Source organism: Chiloscyllium punctatum, chromosome 20, assembly GCF_047496795.1.
Source record: "Chiloscyllium punctatum isolate Juve2018m chromosome 20, sChiPun1.3, whole genome shotgun sequence".
NCBI classification, from domain to species: Eukaryota; Metazoa; Chordata; class Chondrichthyes; order Orectolobiformes; family Hemiscylliidae; genus Chiloscyllium; species Chiloscyllium punctatum.
The window spans coordinates 63,214,556-63,235,107 of NC_092758.1; the positions used below are offsets into that span (position 1 = coordinate 63,214,556).

At 41.7% G+C, this 20,552-nt stretch overlaps 1 long non-coding RNA gene across 2 annotated transcripts in view; it reads right to left on the reverse strand.

The window, feature by feature from the left end:
• The window catches only part of LOC140492168 (uncharacterized), a 74,276-nt gene that overhangs the window by 41,092 nt on the left and 12,632 nt on the right, over positions 1-20,552 (reverse strand). For both annotated transcript variants that reach the window (XR_011963509.1, XR_011963508.1), the window contains exon 2: positions 19,657-19,727. This is a non-coding gene — a long non-coding RNA (uncharacterized lncRNA). The remainder of the gene's footprint in view (positions 1-19,656; positions 19,728-20,552) is intronic.

Here is a 20,552-nt window from a genome sequence, read left to right on the forward strand (position 1 = left end):
GGAGGAGCTGGCCAAAGTTCAATGGTGCAATACCTTAGCAGGGATGACAGTGCAGGAACAATGGCAGATATTTCTGTGTATAATGCAGAAGTTGCAGGATCAGTTCATTCCAAAAAGGAAGATCGATCCGAAGAGGAGGCATGGGTGGCCGTGGCTGACAAGGGAAGTTAAGAAACATAAAAAGTTAAAAGAGAAAAAATATAACATAGCAAAGATAAGTGGAAAAATGGAGGACTGGGAAGCTTTTAAAGAACAACAGAGGATTAATAAGAAGGAAATAGGTTATAGTCCAACAGGCTTAATTGGAAGCACACTAGCTTTCGGAGTGACGCTCCTTCATCAGGTGAGCGTCGCTCCAAAAGCTAGTGTGCTTCCAATTAAACCTGTTGGACTATAACCTGGTGTTGTGTGATTTTTAACTTTGTACACCCCAGTCCAACACCGGCATCTCTGAATTAAGAAGGAACTAGGCAGAGAAAAAATGAGGTACAAAGATAAACTGGCCAATAATATAAAGGAGGATAGTAAAAGGATTTTTAGGTATGTGAAAGGCAAAAAATGGTTAAGACTATAATTGGGCCCTTGAAGACAGAAACAGGAGAATATATTACAGGGAACAAAGAAATGGCAGAAGAATTAAATTGGTACTTCAGATCTGTATTCACTGGGGAAGACATAAGCAATCTCCCAGAGTTAACAGTGGCTGAAGGACCTGAACTTACGGGAATTTATATTTGCCAGGAATTGGTGTTGGAGAGACTGTTAGGTCTGAAGGTTGATAAGTCCCCGAGGCCTGATGGTCCTCATCCCAGGGTACTGAAGCAGGTGGCTCGAGAAATCGTGGATGCGTTGGTGATTATTTTCCAGAGTTCGATAGATTTGGGATCAGTTCCTGCGGACTGGAGGGTGGCTAATGTTGTACCACTTGATAAGAAAGGTGGGAGAGAGAAAGTAGGAAATTATAGACCAGTTAGTCTGACCTCAGTGGTGGGAAAGATGCTGGAGTCTATTATAAAGGATGAAATTACGACACATCTGGATAGTAGTAACAGGATAGGTCAGAGTCAGCATGGATTTATGAAAGGGGAAATCATGCTTGACTAATCTTCTGGAATTTTTTGAGGATGTAACTCTGAAGATGGACGAGGGAGATCCAGTAGATGTAGTGTAGCTGGACTTTCAGAAAGCTTTTGATAAAGTCCCACATAGGAGGTTAGTCAGCAAAATTAGGGCACATGGTATTGGGGGCAAAGTATAACTTGGATTGAAAGTTGGTTGGCTGACAGGAAACAAAGTAGTGATAAACAGCTCCATTTCAGAATGGCAGGCAGTGACCAGTGGGGTACCACAGGGATCAGTACTGGGACCGCAGCTTTTTACAATATGTTCATGATATAGAAGATGGTATTAGCAATAACATTAGCAAATTTGCTGATGATACTAAGCTGGGTGGCAGGGTGAAATGTGAGGAGGATGTTGGGAGATTACAGGGTGACCTGGACAAGTTAGGTAAGTGGCCAGATGCATGGCAGATGCAGTATAAATGTGGATAAATGTATGGTTATCCACTTGGGTGGCAAGAACAGGAAGGCAGATTACCTAAAATGATTCCATTTAGGTAGTAAAGGGACAGTAGAAAGAGATCTGGGTGTTCTTGTACACCAGTCAATGAAGGTAAGCATGGTACAGCAGGTAGTGAAGAAAGCTAATAGCATGCTGGCCTTCATAACAAGAGGGATTGAGTATAGAAGCAAAGAGGTTCTTCTGCAGCTGTACAGGGCCCTGGTGAGACCACACCTGGAGTACTATGTGCAGTTCTGGTCTCCAAATTTGAGGAAAGACATTCTGGCTATTGAGGGAGTGCAGTGTAGGTTCATGAGGTCAATTCCTAGAATGACGGGATTACCTTACACTGAAAGACTCGAGTGACTGGGCTTGTATACCCTTGAGTTTAGAAGACTGAGAGGGGATCTGATTGAGACGTATAAGATTATTAAAGGATTGGACACTCTGGAGGCAGGAAACAGGTTTCTGCTGATGGGCGAGTGCCGAACCAGAGGACACAGCTTAAAAATACAGGGTAGACCGTTTAGGACAGAGATGAGGAGAAACTTCTTCACCCAGAGAGTGGTGGCTGTGTGGAATGCTCTTCCCCAGAGGGCAGTGGAGGCCCAGTTTCTAGATTCATTTAAGAAAGAGTTGGATAGAGCTCTCAAGGATAGTGGAATCAAGGGTTATGGAGATAAGGCAGGAACAGGATACTGATTAAGGATGATCAGCCATGATCATATTGAATGGTGGTGCAGGCTCGGAGGGCAGAATGGCCTACTCCTGCACCTATTGTCTCAGGTTGGAGAATGGAAAAGCAATCACGAGCTAAACCTTCCAAAATGGTCTGACCAAAACATAATCATTGGTGCAAAACATCTCAGAATTGCATGAGAAGTCCAGGGAGGCTTTTTCACAAATTCAGGAACAACTTGCTGCATCTTTTAACTATATTCCAGACACAAGATGAGATTGTTGTTAGGCAGCAGGGAGTTGCCTATTATTAAGGGAAATTATTTATTAACTGCCATCATGCCTCATATACCATCCTATCCTCATCAAATGCCACAAACTGGATGCCAAAATTCTCTACACACAAGTCAGAAAGAGTAACCTGATGACTTCAGCTTGCGCTTGCTGCGAAGATCCTCTATGTTTGACACTAGGTATAAACATCTCAGGTCAAACTCCACGGGTACCAATCAATGCACCACACATCCACAGACATACAGAACAGCATGTCAGATGCCGAAGAACAGATGTTTATGACCACATCTCCAACCTACTTACAGGAGGCTTCTGCACCAGGGTGTACAATGATAACTATCATTGTAATTTGCTGCAAGGAGACTATGCTCAGGGACATGCACCCACCTTATGGACTAGACCAGGCTGTTTCTCTAGTCGGTTTCCTCTTAGTACTCACTCAGTCTACCAGGATATTCACACCATCCCTGCCTTACCATGCCTGTCTCTTTGTGCTTTACACCTCAGTCAGAGGCACCAGACTCTCAGTACTGCTGCATTACAATAGTGTTTAGCTAGTGCAGACACAAGCCAGGAAACTTGTCATGGAAGTAAAGAGAGAGAATGATTAGGGTGTTCTGGCACAGTAAATCAAGGTCAGCCTCTATTACCAGTCCAGTAGCTCGAGGACAGTCATTTGAGACTGTTAGAGTCAGGATCCTCTCTACATAAGGAATTAACAGCCCATTATCTGTCTTGACTCATTCTGTACTGTTGTGGGATGCTACCTTTTGGAGGTAGATGGGTATTAGGAAAATTCAAATGGGTGGCAAATTGTTATTGTGATATGGGGGTGTGTGTCTCCAAGTGAGAGCATAGGCAGAACAGAGGACATGCAAGTTGGTGGTTGGGGTGGGTGAAGGAAGATACCTCAGACACTAGTAAGAGTGGTAAAGCATGAGCCTTGGTGAGAGATGGAATGTGAGATATCAGAGAGAAGATGGTGGCAACCATGACTGACCTTCTTCCTATATTGTTGTGCGCTTTGACAAAGGTTTGAGGCTGCAAAACCAAGTTGGCAACCTTGGTCCAGGCTGGCATGGTCCAGTGTCATTGCCTCCATTGACTGACCTGGGCTTGGGGGGGGGGGGGCGGTGGATGGAGTAAACATCCTGTTTTTGAAGCATCCTGTCCACCAATATCTCCACATCCCTGCCTGCAAAGCAGGGTACCAATTTTACCTTCTTTACCAGGTTGGGACCAAATATTAGGAACAATGCAGGGCAACTCCATTCTAACAGTTTTTTTGCCTGGGAGCACAATACTTTTAAAAGATGGCACTTGAATCAGGAATGTTGACTCATTGCGGGATATACTTGGGAGTAGTGTGTTGTTCCAGATTGGGCAAATGGTAGAGTGGCGCAAGAATCAGAGGGGGATATCTCAGGCACAGGTTGGGTACTTACTGACGCAAGTTTGATAAGATACAGTAATGATCTTGCAAGGCCTCATGGAGAGAAAACTGACACTTAGGCAATAAAAAAAGGAAGTTCCAGCCCCATGATTCAGATTTACTTCCATTCCCCCTTTGTTTATGACACAATGTAACTTGTACTCGATGGATATCATGCAAAAAAATATATCTGATTTAAGACAAGAACCTCTTCTCACTAGTCTACCTATCGGTTTTCTTCTACCAGTTGAAGAAGCAGGTTCAGTAGATTCCAGCCTGAAAGGAGAATGGTAGCAGAAAATCTACCTTATGACCATATAACATGTACCAGACTTAAATTTAGACTCACCATTACAACAGGGTGCAAACAGAGAAGAATTTGAGGTCATAATCAGATCAGCCATGATGATATTGAATAAAAGAACAGGCTTGTGTTCTTGTGATTTAAGACTCTCCTTAAACCCTCACCCTTGAACAAAATTTTTGATTGTTTGGTTAGCAATTTTCTTTTTCTAATCTTCTGTGAATCATTGCAGTGTTTAAGTTTTGGCCCGAAATGTTTACTTTCCTGCTTTTCGGATGCTGTCTGACCTCTGTGCTTTTCCAGCTTCAGATCTATTGACTCTTATTTAACTGTGTTACTGGGTGTGTACATTTGTTTTTTTAATACTGTTAGTGTGCTACTGATACTCTACACTGGTAAACATAACAGCTGTACTTGCTAACTACCTACTTTTCTTTATTTCTCACAAACTCATTGAATTTCTCAACTATTTATCATGATGCTATCTTCCTAATTTAAACTTCATTAATGCCTGTAAGATAGCGATGACAATCATTTCATTGGCGTATTTAGGCTAACTACTATACAAGCTTTAAGTCACAATATCCAAACAGTCTACTGTTATCACTTATTTCTACGCTATTTCCGAGAGATGAGTTTGCTCTCTCAACCATTGCAACAAGCTAGGCTTTGCCTTACTGATTCATGGGCTTATTGTTTAAGTCTGATCCATTCATCGAATTTTCTGGACTTGATCTGATGAATGATTTTATTTTTTCTTCATAGAATGCTAGAATGGAATGTTGACTAGCCTGGGGTTCCACAGTTATTCATACCATGTCATCTTCTGTCCCTATTCTCATACTGCAGTGCAGGCAAGTTCTTCAGCATTTTCTATAGCGTACCTTCCACTGCATCAGCAAGGAATGTACCTGCTCTGTTCATGACAGTGAAAAAAATCAAAATGTCATTTACTGACCAAAGGAAAGGAATGCATTATATTATGTGTGTAGCCTACTGCATTACAATGCTTAGTGAAATAGAAATTGCATAAAACTGCAGTATGAGTCACACAGCAAAACGACTGCAGTATGATTCATGTGCTGTACTTGTAGAAGCCCATCAGCATGTCAAATCTATACTACATTTAGCTTTAATGTAGTCACAACATAAAGATATAGTTCCCAATTTTTCAATCTGACCAGGACTTGGACAATTAGTGGGTCAGGAGAGTGGCAAACCCATATAATATCACCGGTACGCGAGCCAGGTAATTGTAAAGCCTAGCCATTATTTTAATGACAGATCAGGGAGGCAGTTGAACTTGGACTGCTTCAGTATCTATGGACTCATGAATTAGATTAGATTGCCTACAGTGTAGAAACAGGCCCTTCAGCCCAACAAGTCCACACCGACCCTCCGAAGAGCAATGCACCCAGCACTCCTACATTTGCCCCAGCATCCAACACTACAGGCAATTTAGCATGGCCAATTCACCGAACCCGCACATCTTTGGACTGGAGTACCCAGAAGGAAACCACGCAGACACGGGGAATGTGCAAACTCAACACAGTTGTCCAAGGCGGAATTAACACAGGTCCCTGGTGCTGTGAGGCAGCAGTGCTAGCCACTGAGCCACCGTGCCATCCCTTTTTTTCCTGCCGACTCCCACTCCCACGGAATGATGCTGAACATTGCTCAATCATCGACAAGCACACACAACTTTGACCTTACGATGGAGAGAAGGTCTTGATGAAACAGCTAAAGGGGGTTGGGCAGAAGACATTATCTTGAGGAACTCCTGCAGAGACATCCTGGAGCTGAGATGAATGATCTCAAGCAACCATAGCCATCTTCCATTGTGCCAAACATAATTCTAACTAGCAGAAAGTGCTCCTCCCCCCAGAACCTTCAACAATTTGATAACTGGAAAGAAACTAGAGAGAGCGAAACAAAATAGCACCACCTCCAGAGGTTTCAAAAATAAATTGCCCTGCCACTTGCCAACCCAGTCAGAATCTGTTCTGTCACATCTAATCACCTGCCAGCTCTAAGCATAGCAACAACTCCGTGCCGATTTGTCTGCAGTGTCTTTAGATTGGTAAAGTAAGGGGAATTATTTCTCCAGATCAAATTCCCAACATGCCTTTGTTATCTAAAAAACAATGCAAGAACTACAAATGTTGGAAATCAGAAATTTCTGGAAAGTTCAGCAGGCATCTATAGATAGAAATCAGAATTAATATTTTGGGTCCAGTGGCCTATCCTCAGATCTTTGGTAAGGCAAGTCAGGGTAGGACTATACACTTAGTTGTAAGGCCCTGGGGTGCATCGCTGAACAAAGAGGCCATGGAATGCAGGTTCATAGTTCCTTGAAGGTGGAATTGCAGGCATCCAGGGTAATAAAGGCAGCATTTGGGTCACATACCATTATTGGTCAGTGCATTAAGTATAGGAGTTGGAAGGTCATGTTGCAGCTGTACCTATTGGTTGGGTTACTTGTGGAACAGTGCATACAATTCTGGTCTCCCTGCTATAGAAAAGATGTTGTGAAACTTGAAACAGTTTAGAAACGATTTACAAGGATGTTGCCAGGTTTGGAGGGTTTGAGCTATAGGGAGAGGCTGAAAAAGGTTGGAACGATTTTCTCTGGAGCAGAAGTGGAGGGGGATCCTTATAGAGATTTATAAAATCATGGAGGGGCCGGGATAGGGTGAATAGTCAAGGTCTTTTCCCCAGAATAGGGGAGCCCAAATTTAGGAGTTAAGTTTAATGTGAGGGGAGAAAAATTTAAAAGGGGCCCAAGGCGCAACATTTTCATGCAAGGGAAGTGCATGTGCAGAAAGAGCTGCCAGAGAAAGTGGTGGAGGCAGCAACACAAAAGGGCATCTGGATGACTACATTATTAGCAAGGGTTTGGAGGAAGATATCCCATTTGCCAGCATTTGGTCTAAGATCAGATAAGGATCTCTGGTCAGCATGGACGAATTAGACCAAAGGGTCTATTTCTATGTTGTACATCTCTCGATCTTTGGAGCTTTTCCGCAATTTCTGTTTTTGTCTTTATTCCATTCTCTCTTAAAAGAAGCTGCTGTTCAAAGTTCAATTCTTAACTTTATCTCCCACTTCTAAACAAAGAGGTGAAATTTAAATAAAAATATCTCTTTCAATGATGGTGGAGTCCAGCATATAGGTGATGTGAATTCCAGTCGTGAGATGAAAATGGTTGTCACAAACATCAAAACAGTATTTGATTGAATGTGATAATCATTGAACCCTCGAAAAATTGAAGTAAATAGAAATCGGGGGTAAATTCTCCTTTGGGTGGAGTTCTATGTACAATAGGTGGTTGTGGTTGTTGGAGATCCATCTTAGACCAAGGAAATTACTGCAGGCATTCCCCAAATGTAATGTTCTTAGCCCAATCAGCTTCAACTACTTCATCAATGACCTTCCCTCCATCATAAAGTCAGAAGATGAATGCACAGTGTTCAGCACCATTCACTTCATCTCAGATATTGAAACAATCCATGCCCATATAGATGATGTGCAAGATAATGACAATCTGCTGCAAGAGGGAATCTAACAATCTTCCTGTGGCATTAACCATTACTGAATCCCTCACGAATCAATAGCCAAGTGATTATTATTGATCACAAACTCAACTGGGCCTTCCATATAAATATTAGGCTACAAGGACAGATCTGAGGCGAGGGATTCTGTGGAGTATCTCACCTCCTGACTTCTCAAAGTCTGTCCATCACGTACAAGGCACAAGTTAAGAGTGTGATGGAATATTCTCCACTTATCTGGATGAAGACAGCTCAAACTTGATAATGTTTAACATCATCCAGGACAAAGTAGCTTGCTTCATTGCATCATGAATGCATAAAGTTGTGACAAAGAGTGATTGTTAATAATAGTGTATCATTTAAAAAAAAACAAGCACTGCGATAACACCTTGAGGCTTCTTCAAAGCATTTACCAATCCCGCAACCTTTATCGTTGAGAAGGGAAACAGATGCATGGGAAAACCACTACTTGTAAGTTTCACAAGTCATATTTCATCATGACTTGGAACAATGTAACCAATCCTACATCATCAACAGGTCAAAACCACAGAACTCTCCACCTAACAGCACTAAGTGTACCTACATTACATGGACTGCAGTAGTTCAAGAATTTGGCTTATCATTAACTATCTTTAGTTGCCCTTGAAAAAGGTATAACTACTAGCCTTGCCAGCAGTAGTCCTATTCCACGAGTGAAAACAAACAATGCTCCTGACGATGTACATCAGATACTCCATCTGCCCTGAGCACCAGCACAGTATTTATAATATCTTGGATTAAACAAACAAAGTCAGCTGGAAGGATTTACGAATGGAGAAACTTCCATTATGAGCAAGTAGAAACACACTTCATGGACAATTTATTGCTTTAAAACAAGATAAATGTGGTATTGGAAGGCCTAGCAAGACATTGCAGTACCATGACTGAAAGCATGTAGGAGCCCACTTGCAGTTTGCGTGGTGACACCTCACAGATCAGTTTGCAACTTGTGTTTACTACTGCTGTATCTCCTGACCCAATAATTCCATACAAAATCAAATTGGTAATAATTGTAGCCTTAGTCATTTAAAGCATTTCAGTTAGAAGCAATCTGGAAGTTGGAAAAAAAGTTTCCCAGCAATTCAACAGCACAATACATAGACATCCAAAAAACCAACTCCCCGCGACCCAGTGTTCCTTTAACTATTGCTTCAGCGGCTCTGAAAAATATAAATTTTACTAAATTTCACCACAGTTGAATGCAAGGTAAGTTTACATTAAAATCAGGTCAAGACATCATTAGATCCAGATATTTTTAATGTACTCACAAAGTGAATGCCCAGCATTGGTGCGTGCCTGAGCTGAATCACAAAGTGTTACAGGTAAATGGCAGCCAGCTGAAACCTTGAAGATTTTAATTGTGTAGACTATTGATTCCTGCTAAGTTTTAAAACATGTCTATAACTTTATACTGCACATGTTCAGGAATACACTTCCAGTGTATGTCAAAGGATTCACACACCCTGGGGTTCATGCATCACCCAAGTTTGACATTTATGACTTCGAATTGCCACAATTTTAAATCTTTGTTTTTCTGGATTATGAAGAACTATCCAATCCTGTAAGCAAGTCTCTTGTCCGGAGGATTTTCCACACATTTACTTTTCTGTCCAGTCTCCTGTTAAATAAAAGATTGTAATAGACAAACATAACTGTATACAGGTAACCACCACATGCACTTTTTCCAAAAAAAACTGTAAAGCACTTTACTGACTCAGCCATAACTTCTAGCCAACCATTAAGTACATGAAAAGTCAGTCTACAACTTTCAGTAAGAACAGTCAATCTTCTATGCTCCTCAGAAAGGGGGGGGCGGCAGAAATAAACATGCAAATTATAAATTCTAAGTGTTGACTGGCTTCTCTACAAAAATAAGCCAGACTTTTGAAAATGCAGACAATTTCCAATTGCCGCTTATTAAGAAATAACTCCGCCTTCATATTTGACAGAAAAAGTGATTGATTGATTGTTTCTTTAAATCTGAAATAGTGGGGAAAAGGGCATCCACAGGTTGGAGAAGCTGGCAGTTCACACACTAAATATCAGAGTTACTGTCCTTTGTGTTTGAAAGATTCCTCAGTGCCTTCTATGCCTAAGCTCCTCGCTGCTCTTGGCTACTTGCAAAGTTCCTTTTTAAAGTTTCATTTGACAGTGGTATAAATTTTGAAGTTATAGATGAGGACCCTTTCTCTCACCCAGCCAACCCTGAACACTTCAAATCACAATAGAAAACAAGATGGCATCAGGCTTCTGGCATTTGCTTATGAAAAAAAAATGCAGAATTTAGCATAACTTTAACAATCTAGCTTAATTAACATCAGCTAAAATGCAGGCTGTTGCAATACTACTATATGCTTTTTAGGGCATTGCTACATTGCAACTTTTTGTTGGTTAAACTAGCTGGTCCCATGATACTGCTGACAGAATTAACCTACTTCCATTGGTGTAATTAACCTCTTTCTTGGTTCTTTCCATCACTTTTAATATTACCTAAAACTTGTTAGTGTCAGTGAAAATACTCAGTGAAAGGGAAGAAACCATCGACACATTACTGCCAGCATTGAGGATGCTGATGTTCCAGAAAAGAGATTCTTCTACTTTTCTGAAACATTATTGTCTAACCCAAGTATCAATGTATCTATTGCGCCACAATGTTTCTGCTGAACAAGATGCTTGTTTTCTTTGAAAAATGTCAAGTCTCATTTTCTTTTCAATTACAAAGATTGGTTTTAATTTCAAATATTGTCCTGAAGTACACATTGCTTTAATTGCTGCAGAATCAAGCAATGAGAAGACCTTGTGGTGTAATGATAGCATTCATAGCACTGAGCCAAATGATTGATTTTAGGTCCCACTGGAGGACGATGATCAAAAGGAAGGTATGATCAAAACAATTGATTAAGAACTTGTAAATCCTTCTGAAACATTGAAGCCTCTGCTCTACATCATTCTCTATAGCCCCAGGCTCCAATATGCATGGAAAATAACATGTTGCCACAGCAAATTTGGACTCCTGTGGGGGAGTGGGGAGGAAAAGGAGTGGATCTGGCTCGACAGCTGGTGTAGATCACATTGGTCCAACAACCTTACCTGTCATGGAAGCCTTCATACGGAGAGTCACATGCATAGTCAAAAGAACTGAAGATTAAATAGTTTTGAATACGTAACTTAAAATTTTGCTCATGGGATATGGACATTGCTGGCAATGTTCACATTTATTACACAATTCTATCTAATAATCCAAAAATAACAATAGACCCTTCAAAACTGTTATGTAGGTACTCCCCACTGTTGTTAGTGAGTTCAGAATTTTGACTCAGCAATAGGCAAGGATGGCGTTTGACTAGTGGATACTTGGCGGTGTTCCCATGAAACTGCTGTCATTATCTTTCCAGGTGGTAAAAGACGCAAGTTTGAAAGTTATAGATACAACATTTAATGAATACACAGATGAGCCATTGTGGTGTGTTGTGATGTAACTAAGTTCTCAGTAATCATAAGATTAGAGATACTGCTGAAAGTTGGCGGTAGAGCAAGTTGCAGTAAGAGATGTTTGCTGTAAGACCCTTGAGTATACAGTGTTAAATACACACTTTGAAAAAATACCTTGAGGTCTGGCATGAACTTATTTGGACAAATGAATACACACTAAAACAAAAAGTCTAAGATGCTTTGGCAATTTGCAGCCATGTTGATTTTAGATAGAACATGCCACAATTATGGTGATGGGAGTGAATGTTTAAAATTGTAGATAGCCTGCCAATCAAGCTAGCTGCTGTATATTGGATGGTAGGGAGCGTCTTGAATGATGTTGGAGCTGCACTCAGGAGGAGAATAGAGTGTTCCATCACACTCCTGATTCGTGCCTTCTGCATTGTGCACAAGAATTGGAGAAGTCAAAAAATAAGCTACTCACTGCTGGATTCCTGTGACCTGCTCTTGTAGCTCCAGTCTAACTCCAAAATGTAAATGATTTATTAACCACAAAAGTCATAATACAATCCAGCAGATCCAAACCACAGCAATGTGCACAATGCAAAGAACAATTATGCATGATAACCAGGATTGAGTTCTCATAAACCTAGAGGTAATCCTTTCTTAGCCATCTTACTGACCGAAAGAGTTTATGTGATCCTTGCAAACATAACACTTTCTAACGATCACATTAGCAAAATAAATCACAATTGGTTCAACCTTTGAGGCATTTTTAAAAGAAATCTCATTAGCTGTTGGCAAGTATGTAGCTAGTTTTTTTTGTTTAATTTGCAACGTTTTGGACTTGATAGCCAAGGCAATCCAGGGATTCAGCAAAATTATGTTTAGATTTACAAATGTTTAGTGATCATGATAACCACAGAAATGACTTTAATGCTATGACTTTTGGAAATAATATGATTGAATAATATTAGTTGATATTGTGTAATGGTAAATATTGCTCAGTTTCCCTGATATTCTGGCTTATGCCCTCAACGTCGACTCTCCTGCTCCTAGAGTGCTGCCTGACCTGCTGTGCTTTTCCAGCACCACAGTTTTTGTTCATGATATTCAGCTGAGCATGTTAAACCATTGTGACGAAATAAAATCAGAGCAGTTTCAGGTGATTTTCTTTTGGACAAAAAAATGGTTCAACAGCAGAAACTAATTGATTATAACTTTGGTAGGTGATGAGTTAATATTCTTAATTTATTAGCAAATTAATAGACGTTTGGGATACAAATGTACATATCATTTAATATTTTATTTGCACAGAGTGAAAGGTAAAATGATTTTCTTCCATCAACTTCCTTGATTGTGGCTGTGAATTGCACACCCAGAAAGATATAACATCAGTGCAGTATTCTTTACTTGTGCCCAAAATTGTAATATGCAGAGTTTGTTTTCAGTAATCTATTACTGATATCAGATCCTGATATTGTTTCAGATTAAAAATTGGCATCAAGCTCTTTTACCAAGAGCAGGGGTATATGAAATGCAGCAAACAGCCACAGAAGTCTGAAGTTATTCGAGAGGTAGAAGTTTGAGAACGTAGCTGCAGCCACTTCTTTGGGTGTCTTGCATCTGATTGGTACATGCTAACTACAACAAATATGGTTCTTAGAAAACAATAAAATTGGTATTTAAAGTCAACTATCTTGCTTTAAAAACTTTTTTTTTCTTAAAAAAAATGAGGTACAGCATGTGAATTAACCTGCAAACCGACTACGCCGAGAACAGACCATAAATGGAGAAATGCACCTAAAATTTAATATGGCTGTGCTTCGGTTGTCGTGAAAACTTTGCCAAACCAGTTTTACTTGTCATTGTTACTTTGTCTACATACTACAGTTGTTTCTCTAGATAAATATTGTAAAAATACTATTTTATAATATACACAACTATGAAAGTAATTTGCTGCCTTCCCAATTGGTCATCATTAATATTGAATGTAATTATCACAAAACCATTATATTATACACAATTGTATTTTAATTTGCATATTTATAATGTCAACAGACTCATTTTTTTTTCAGGTTCTCTCTTTACTTGGGATTTGGATCACATAGAACCTTCCTGCTGGACACAAATTAAATTCCATGGACTTCCTTGAAGTTGGAGACCCAGGCAGACAGGATAGTGAAGAATGGGTTTGGTATGCTTTTTGGTCAGTGTATGGAATTGGGAGGTCATGTTGTGATGTCATGACATTGCTGAAAATGTGTTGCTGGAAAAGCGCAGCAGGTCAGGCAGCATCCAAGGAACAGGAGAATCGACGTTTCGGGCATAAGCCCTTCTTCAGGAATGAGGAAAGTGTGTCCAGCAGGCTAAGATAAATGGTAGGAAGGAGGGACTTGGGCGAGGGGCACTGGAAATGAGATAGGTGGAAGGAGGTCAAGAGGAGGGTGATAGGCCAGAGTGGGGTGGGGGTGGAGAGGTCAGGAAGAAGATTGCAGGTTAGGAAGGCGGTGCTGAGTTCGAGGGATTTGACTGAGAGTTCATCCCTTGTGGTTGGAGGGTTCCTAGGCGGAAGATGAGGCGCTCTTCCTCCAACCATTGTGTTGCTATGGTCTGGCGATGGAGGAGTCCAAGGACCTGCATGTCCTTGGTGGAGTGGGAGGGGGGGAGTTGAAGTGTTGAGCCATGGGGTGATTGGTCCGGGTGTCCAAGAGGTGTTCTCTGAAACACTCCGCAAGTAGGCGGCCTGTCTCCCCAATATAGAGGAGGCCACATCGGGTGCAGCGGATGCAATAAATGGTCTGTGTGGACGTGCAGGTGCAGGTGAATTTGTGACGGATATGGAAGTATCCCTTGGGGCCTTGGAGGGAAGTAAGGGGGGAGGTATGGGCGCAAGATTTGCATTTCTTGCGGTTGCAGGGGAAGGTGCCAGAGTGGAGGTTGGGTTGGTGGTGGGGGGGGGGGGGGGGCGGGGGGGGGGTGGACCTGACGAGGAAGTCACGGAGGGAGTGGTCTTTTCGGAACGCTGATAGGGGAGGGGAGGGGAGGGAAATATATCCCTGGTGATGGGGTCCGTTTGGAGGTGGTAGAAATGACGGTGGATGATACGATGTATATGGAGGTTGGTGGGGTGGTAGGTGAGGACCAGTGGAGTAGGAAGGAGAATGTGGCTGTGGTAGTGAGTCTGTTTGAGAATGTGGCTGAAGAGCTTCTGTGCAGAGGAGATGACCTGGGGTGTGCAGTGAGACAGGGACTCACTGAAATCCTTGTAGAGGGAGGAAGAGAGCTTCTTCAAGGAAGGCATCCTTGCAGTTAGGCTACTTTTGGAATACTGCATGCAATTCTGGTCTCCCTGCTATAGGAAGGCTGTTGTGAAGTGTGAAAGGGTTCAGAAGAGACTTAAAAGATGTTGCCAGGTGTGGAGGGTTTGAGCTATAAGGAGAGGCTGAACAAACAGGTGCTATTTTCCCTGGAGCGTCGAGGGCGGAGGGGTGACCTTATAGGGTTTATAGAATCAGGAGGGGCATGAATAGGGTAAATAGACGAGGTATTTTCCCAGGTGTGGGGTTGTCCAAAGCTAGAGGGCATAGGTTTAAGGTGAGAGGGAAAAGATGTAAAATAAAAGGAGCAGCTTTTCACACAGATGGTGGTGAGTGCATGGAATGAGCTACCAGAGGAAGTGGCAGAGGCTGGGACAATTATAACAACATTTGAAAGGCATCTAAATGGGTATATGAATGGGAAGGGTTTAAGAGGGATATGAGCCAAATAGGCCTAGAACTATTTAGGATCTCTGGTCAGCATAGACGAGTTGGACGGAGTTGTTTCCATGCTGTACATCTCCATGACTATGACCGAGATTCCATTCAAAAATGATATCAGTCCTATTTATTCAGGAGAATACTGAAAAATGTAATGTATCTGCTTAGCTCCAGTTTTTTTTGTGAATTAAATAAATAACACTCAGCATCAGTTGGAGATTATACAGTAAAACCAAAAATAGGACTAGGCCATGAGGATTCAAAAATTATTTTAGAAACATTTCAGATTGGCAGCAATTTAGTGGCACTTATACAGTGATGTCAGGAATACTATATTTCAATAACGGGAAAAGATACATGTACTTTTTATAATGTAGTTCAACTCCTCTTGAGAGAGGAATATGCAAGTTAATGGAAAATATTTTGAAAAAACTGAAGACTATTCTGGTGAAAAACATTTTTACTTTCTTAGAGAACAAGGTCACAATCGAATTACAGCCAGCTTCATAAATATTCAATAGAAGAACTGGCTTTATGGAAGGAAGGTAGACTTGGAAACAAAAAAAAACACTTAATTGTTGAGATGACATTGAACATTCTCTTTAGTCTCACTTAGACTATTTAGAAAATAAATAAGACCATAAGACATAGGAGTGGAAGTAAGGCCATTCGGCCCATCGAGTCCACGCAGCCATTCAATCATGGCTGATGGGCATTTCAACTCCACTTACCCGCATTCGCCCCGTAGCCCTTAATTCCCAGAGACAACAAGAATCTATCAATCTCTGCCTTGAAGACATTTAGCGTCCCGGCCTCCACTGCACTCTGCGGCAATGAATTCCACAGGCCCACCACTCTCTAGCTGAAGAAATGTCTCCGCATTTCTGTTCTGAATTTACCCCCCCTAATTCTAAGGCTGTGTCCACGGGTCCTAGTCTCCTCACCTAACGGAAACAATTTCCTAGCGTCCACCCTTTCCAAGCCATGTATTATCTTGTAAGTCTCTATTAAGTCTCCCCTTAATCTTCTAAACTCCAATGAATACAATCCCAAGATCCTCAGCCGTTCCTCATATGTTAGACCTACCATTACAGGGATCATCCATGTGAATCTCCGCTGGACACGTTCCAGTGCCAGTACGTCCTTCCAGAGGTGTGGGGACCAAAACTGGACACAGTACTCCAAAATGGGGCCTAACCAGAGCTTTATAAAGTCTCAGTAGCACAATGGTGTTTTTATATTCCAACCCTCTTGAGATAACTGACAACATCGCATTCGCTTTCTTAATCACAGACTCAACCTGCATGTTGACCTTGAGAGAGTCCTCGACTAGCACTCCCAGATCCCTTTGTACTTTGGCTTTACGAATTTTCTCACCGTTTAGAAAGTAGTCTGTGCTTTTATTCTTTTTGCCAAAGTGCAACACCTCGCATTTGTTCACGTTGAATTCCATCAGCCATTTCCTGGACCACTCTCCCAAACTGTCTAGATCCTTCTGTAGCCTCCCCACTTCCTCAGTACGACCTGCCTGTCCATCTATCTTCGTATCATCGGCAAACTTCACTAGAATGCCCCCAGTCCCTTCATCCAGATCATTAATATATAATGTGAACAGCTGTGGCCCCAACACTGAACCCTGCGGGACACCGCTCGTCACCGGCTGCCATTCCGAAAAAGAACCTTTTATCCCAACTCTCTGCCTTCTGTCAGACAGCCAATCCTCAATCTATCCCAGTAGCTCACCTCGAACACCATGGGCCCTCACCTTGCTCAGCAGCCTCCCGTGTGGCACCTTATCAAAGGCCTTTTGGAAGTCTAGATAGACCACATCCACTGGGTTTCCCTGGTCTAACCTGCTTGTCACCTCTTCAAAGAATACCAACAGGTTTGTCAGGCATGACTGCCCCTTAGTAAATCAATGTTGACATGTTCTAATCAGACTCTGCTCTTCTAAGAATTTAGAAACCTCATCCTTAATGATGGATTCTAGAATTTTACCAACAACAGAGGTTAGGCTAATTGGCCTATAATTTTCCATCTTTTGTCTTGATCCTTTCTTGAACAATGGGGTTACAACCGCGATCTTCCAATCATCCGGGACTTTCCGTGACTCCAGTGACTCTTGAAAGATCTCAACCAATACCTCTGCTATTTCCTCAGCCACCTCTCGCAGAACTCTCGGGGGTATCCCATCGGGGACAGGAGATTTATCAATTTTAAGACTTTTTAGCTTTTCTAGCACTCTCTCTTTTATAATGACAACCATACTCAACTCAGCCTCCCGACTCCCTTCAATTGTTGGGATATTACTCCTGTCTTCCACTGTGAAAACTGACGCAAAGTACTTGTTAAGTTCTCCTGCTATTTCCTTATCTCCCATCACTAGGCTTCCAGCATCAGTTTGAAGTGGCCCAATGTCTACTTTTGCCTGTCGTTTGTTTCTTCTGTATTGAAAGAAACTTTTACTATCGTTTCTAATATTACTGGCTAGCCAGTAATAGTAGCTTTGGTAAAATGTTATAAACCTTTGAATGATACGGTCATAGCAATCATAGAAATGTGTAAAATGTTTCCACAGATGCTTGCACATACTAGTCAAGCCAAGAGGTAACTACCAAATATTGAAGCATTTAGCAAATCCCTTAATTCCAAATGCTTTCAACAAGCAGTTTACTTTTATACTTTGATAATTCTGGACTTGCAGCTTTTAGCCATCATAGTCACAGCACAACGTGTACACACATTTACAAAGCCTGTCAGACCCATCAGAATCAAGCGAAGCAAGATAATACACTAAAATTGATGAACTTTCACTAGCATTCAAATGACAGCATGACATTGTTCATAAATGTAAGACAAATATTCCAGGATGGGCTTTTTAGACCGTTTTATGCCAAGACAACTTTTCAAAAGTAAAGGACCCGAAATTGACACATTTGAATTAAAAACATCAGTTTTAAAATACAATCCTTGTTATAAGTTTGCATCTCAGTGTGCACTAGGCAGACTTTTCAGATGATATTTTGAGGTCTGGGCCAGGAATATTGCATTAAAATGCCGTGATCAGCTTCCCAACTTCCTTCCTCCTCACTGTGCTTTTCTTGGAAATATGCCCCAGAAGCGGCAGGATTGCTATCAAGCTAATTAAGGAGGTACTCATTGGTGCCTATTGCAGTAGCATAGCAATTTTGCTAGCGTCTCATGGCTACATAATCATCCCGACAATTCCAGGTCTGTTCACACCCTGGCAATTATGTGGAGATGCCGGTGTTGGACTGGGGTGGACAAGGTCAGAAATCACATGATGCCAGATTATAGTCCAACAGGTTTATTTGAAATCAGAAGCTTTAACATGCAAACCAGGACAGGACTGGTACACTTAATGGTAAAGTCCTGGGGAGTGTTGCTGAACAAAGACCTTGGGAGTGCAGGTTCACAGTTCCTTGAAAATTGAGTCACATATATAGGATAGTGAAAAAGACGTTTAGTATGCTTTCCTTCATTGGTCAGTCAAATTCTGGTCTCCTTCCTATCGGAAAGATGTTGTGAAACTTGAAAGGGTTCAGACAAGATTTACAAGGATGTTGCCAGGGTCGGAGAGTTGAGCTCTAGAGAGAAGCAGAATAGACAGGGGCTGTTTTACCTGGAGCGTCGGCAGTTAAGGGGTGACCTTATAGAGGTTCATAAAATCATGAGGGGCATGGAGAGGGTGAATAGACAAGATCATTTCCCTGGGATGAGAAAGTCCAGAACTAGAGGACATAAGTTTAGGGGGAGGGGGGAAAGATTTAAACGGGACCCAAGAAGCAACTTTTTCATGCAAAGGGTGGTACGTGCATGCAATGAGCTGCCAGATGAAGTGATGAATAGGAAGGATTTAGAGTGAGGTATGGGCCAATGCTGGCAAATGGGGCTAGATTTACTTAGGTTACCTGATTGGCATGAACGAGTTGGACTGAAGGGTTTGTTTCCGTGCTATATATCTGTGACTTTATGAATCTATGTTTATTGAAGAAGCCATCCTCTATGGACAAGCCCTGTGCACACACAGGATCTGCTCAAATGAGAAAGAACTCAAGGGACAAAGATTTTTAAGGATGCCCTCTTAAGAACGGGCTATGGTGCTCAACTCAATCAATCACCAGTTTCGACATGCCACAGTGAGAAACCACACGACCTCCTCAGAAAACAGACACAGGATACGACAGAGTACCCTTCATCATCCAGTACTTCCCTGGAGCAGAGAGACTATGCCTTCAACATGTCATTGATGACAACGGGCACCTCTATACCTCCATTTCTCACCTTCAAACAACCGCCAAACCTTAAAACAGGCCACAGCAAACTACACAGCCTTCAAGACAACATTGATCACAACACCACACCACCCTGTCAAGGCAACCTCTGCAAGACATATCAGATCATAGACATGGATATTACCATCACACGTGGGAACGCCACCCACCATGTACATGGCAGATACACGTGACTCAGCCAATGTTGTCTATCTCATACGCTGCAGGCAAAAATGCCCTGTGCAGATGCTACAGCAACTGATAAATGGACGCAGTGCAAGAATTGCCAGACAGTAATGTTCCCTACCAGTTGGGGAACGCTTCCATGGTCAAGGACATTCAGCATCCAATCTCCAGGTAAGTGTCCTCCAAGGCGGCCTTCGAGATACACAACACAAAAAATTGATAAACAGAAACTCTGGCCAAATTCTGTACCCATGAAGATGTCGCGCTAGATGTCACCCCACCATATTGTTCTGTATCTGTAAAATCTTCCTTACTATCCTGTTTTGACATCATCACCATGATAAATTGTTATGATCTCTCTACCTTAAATCAGTCTGTACAATGTTTGATTACTTATTAATTTGGTTAGACCCTTGGCATGCGACACATATCTATCACATTGTTCCAGTCAAATAAAAACTGAAAAAAAACTGCGGATGCTGTAAATCAGAAGCAAGGGCGGGGGTTGCTGGAGGTGCTCAGTGGATCTGGCAGTATCTGTGAAAAAATACTAGTGGAATGGTCACCAGACTCAAAACATTAATTCTGACTTTCCTTCACAAGTGCCACCAGACCTGCTGGGCTTTTCCAGCAGCTTCTGTTTTTCATCGAATAGATAGAATCCCTACAGTGTGGAAACAGGCCATTTGGCCCAACAAGTCTACACCAACTCACTGAACAGTATCCCACCCAGATCTATACCTCTACCCTGAATAACACCTAGGTTACACATCCCTGAACACCACGGGCAATTTAGCATGGCCAATTCATCTAATCTGCACATCTTTGAACTTTTTGTTCCATGTTATTCCAGTTTGCCTCCAGCACCAGTACTCAAAACTATTAGAGGAGGATCACATAGGTTCCTCAATATCTGGCCAAGTTGTAAGCATGACCATGATGTTGGATTCCTGATGATTATGGCAAATTTAAGCCCAATTTCTGATTATGCAGTTAAACAGGAGTATTCACTTGGTC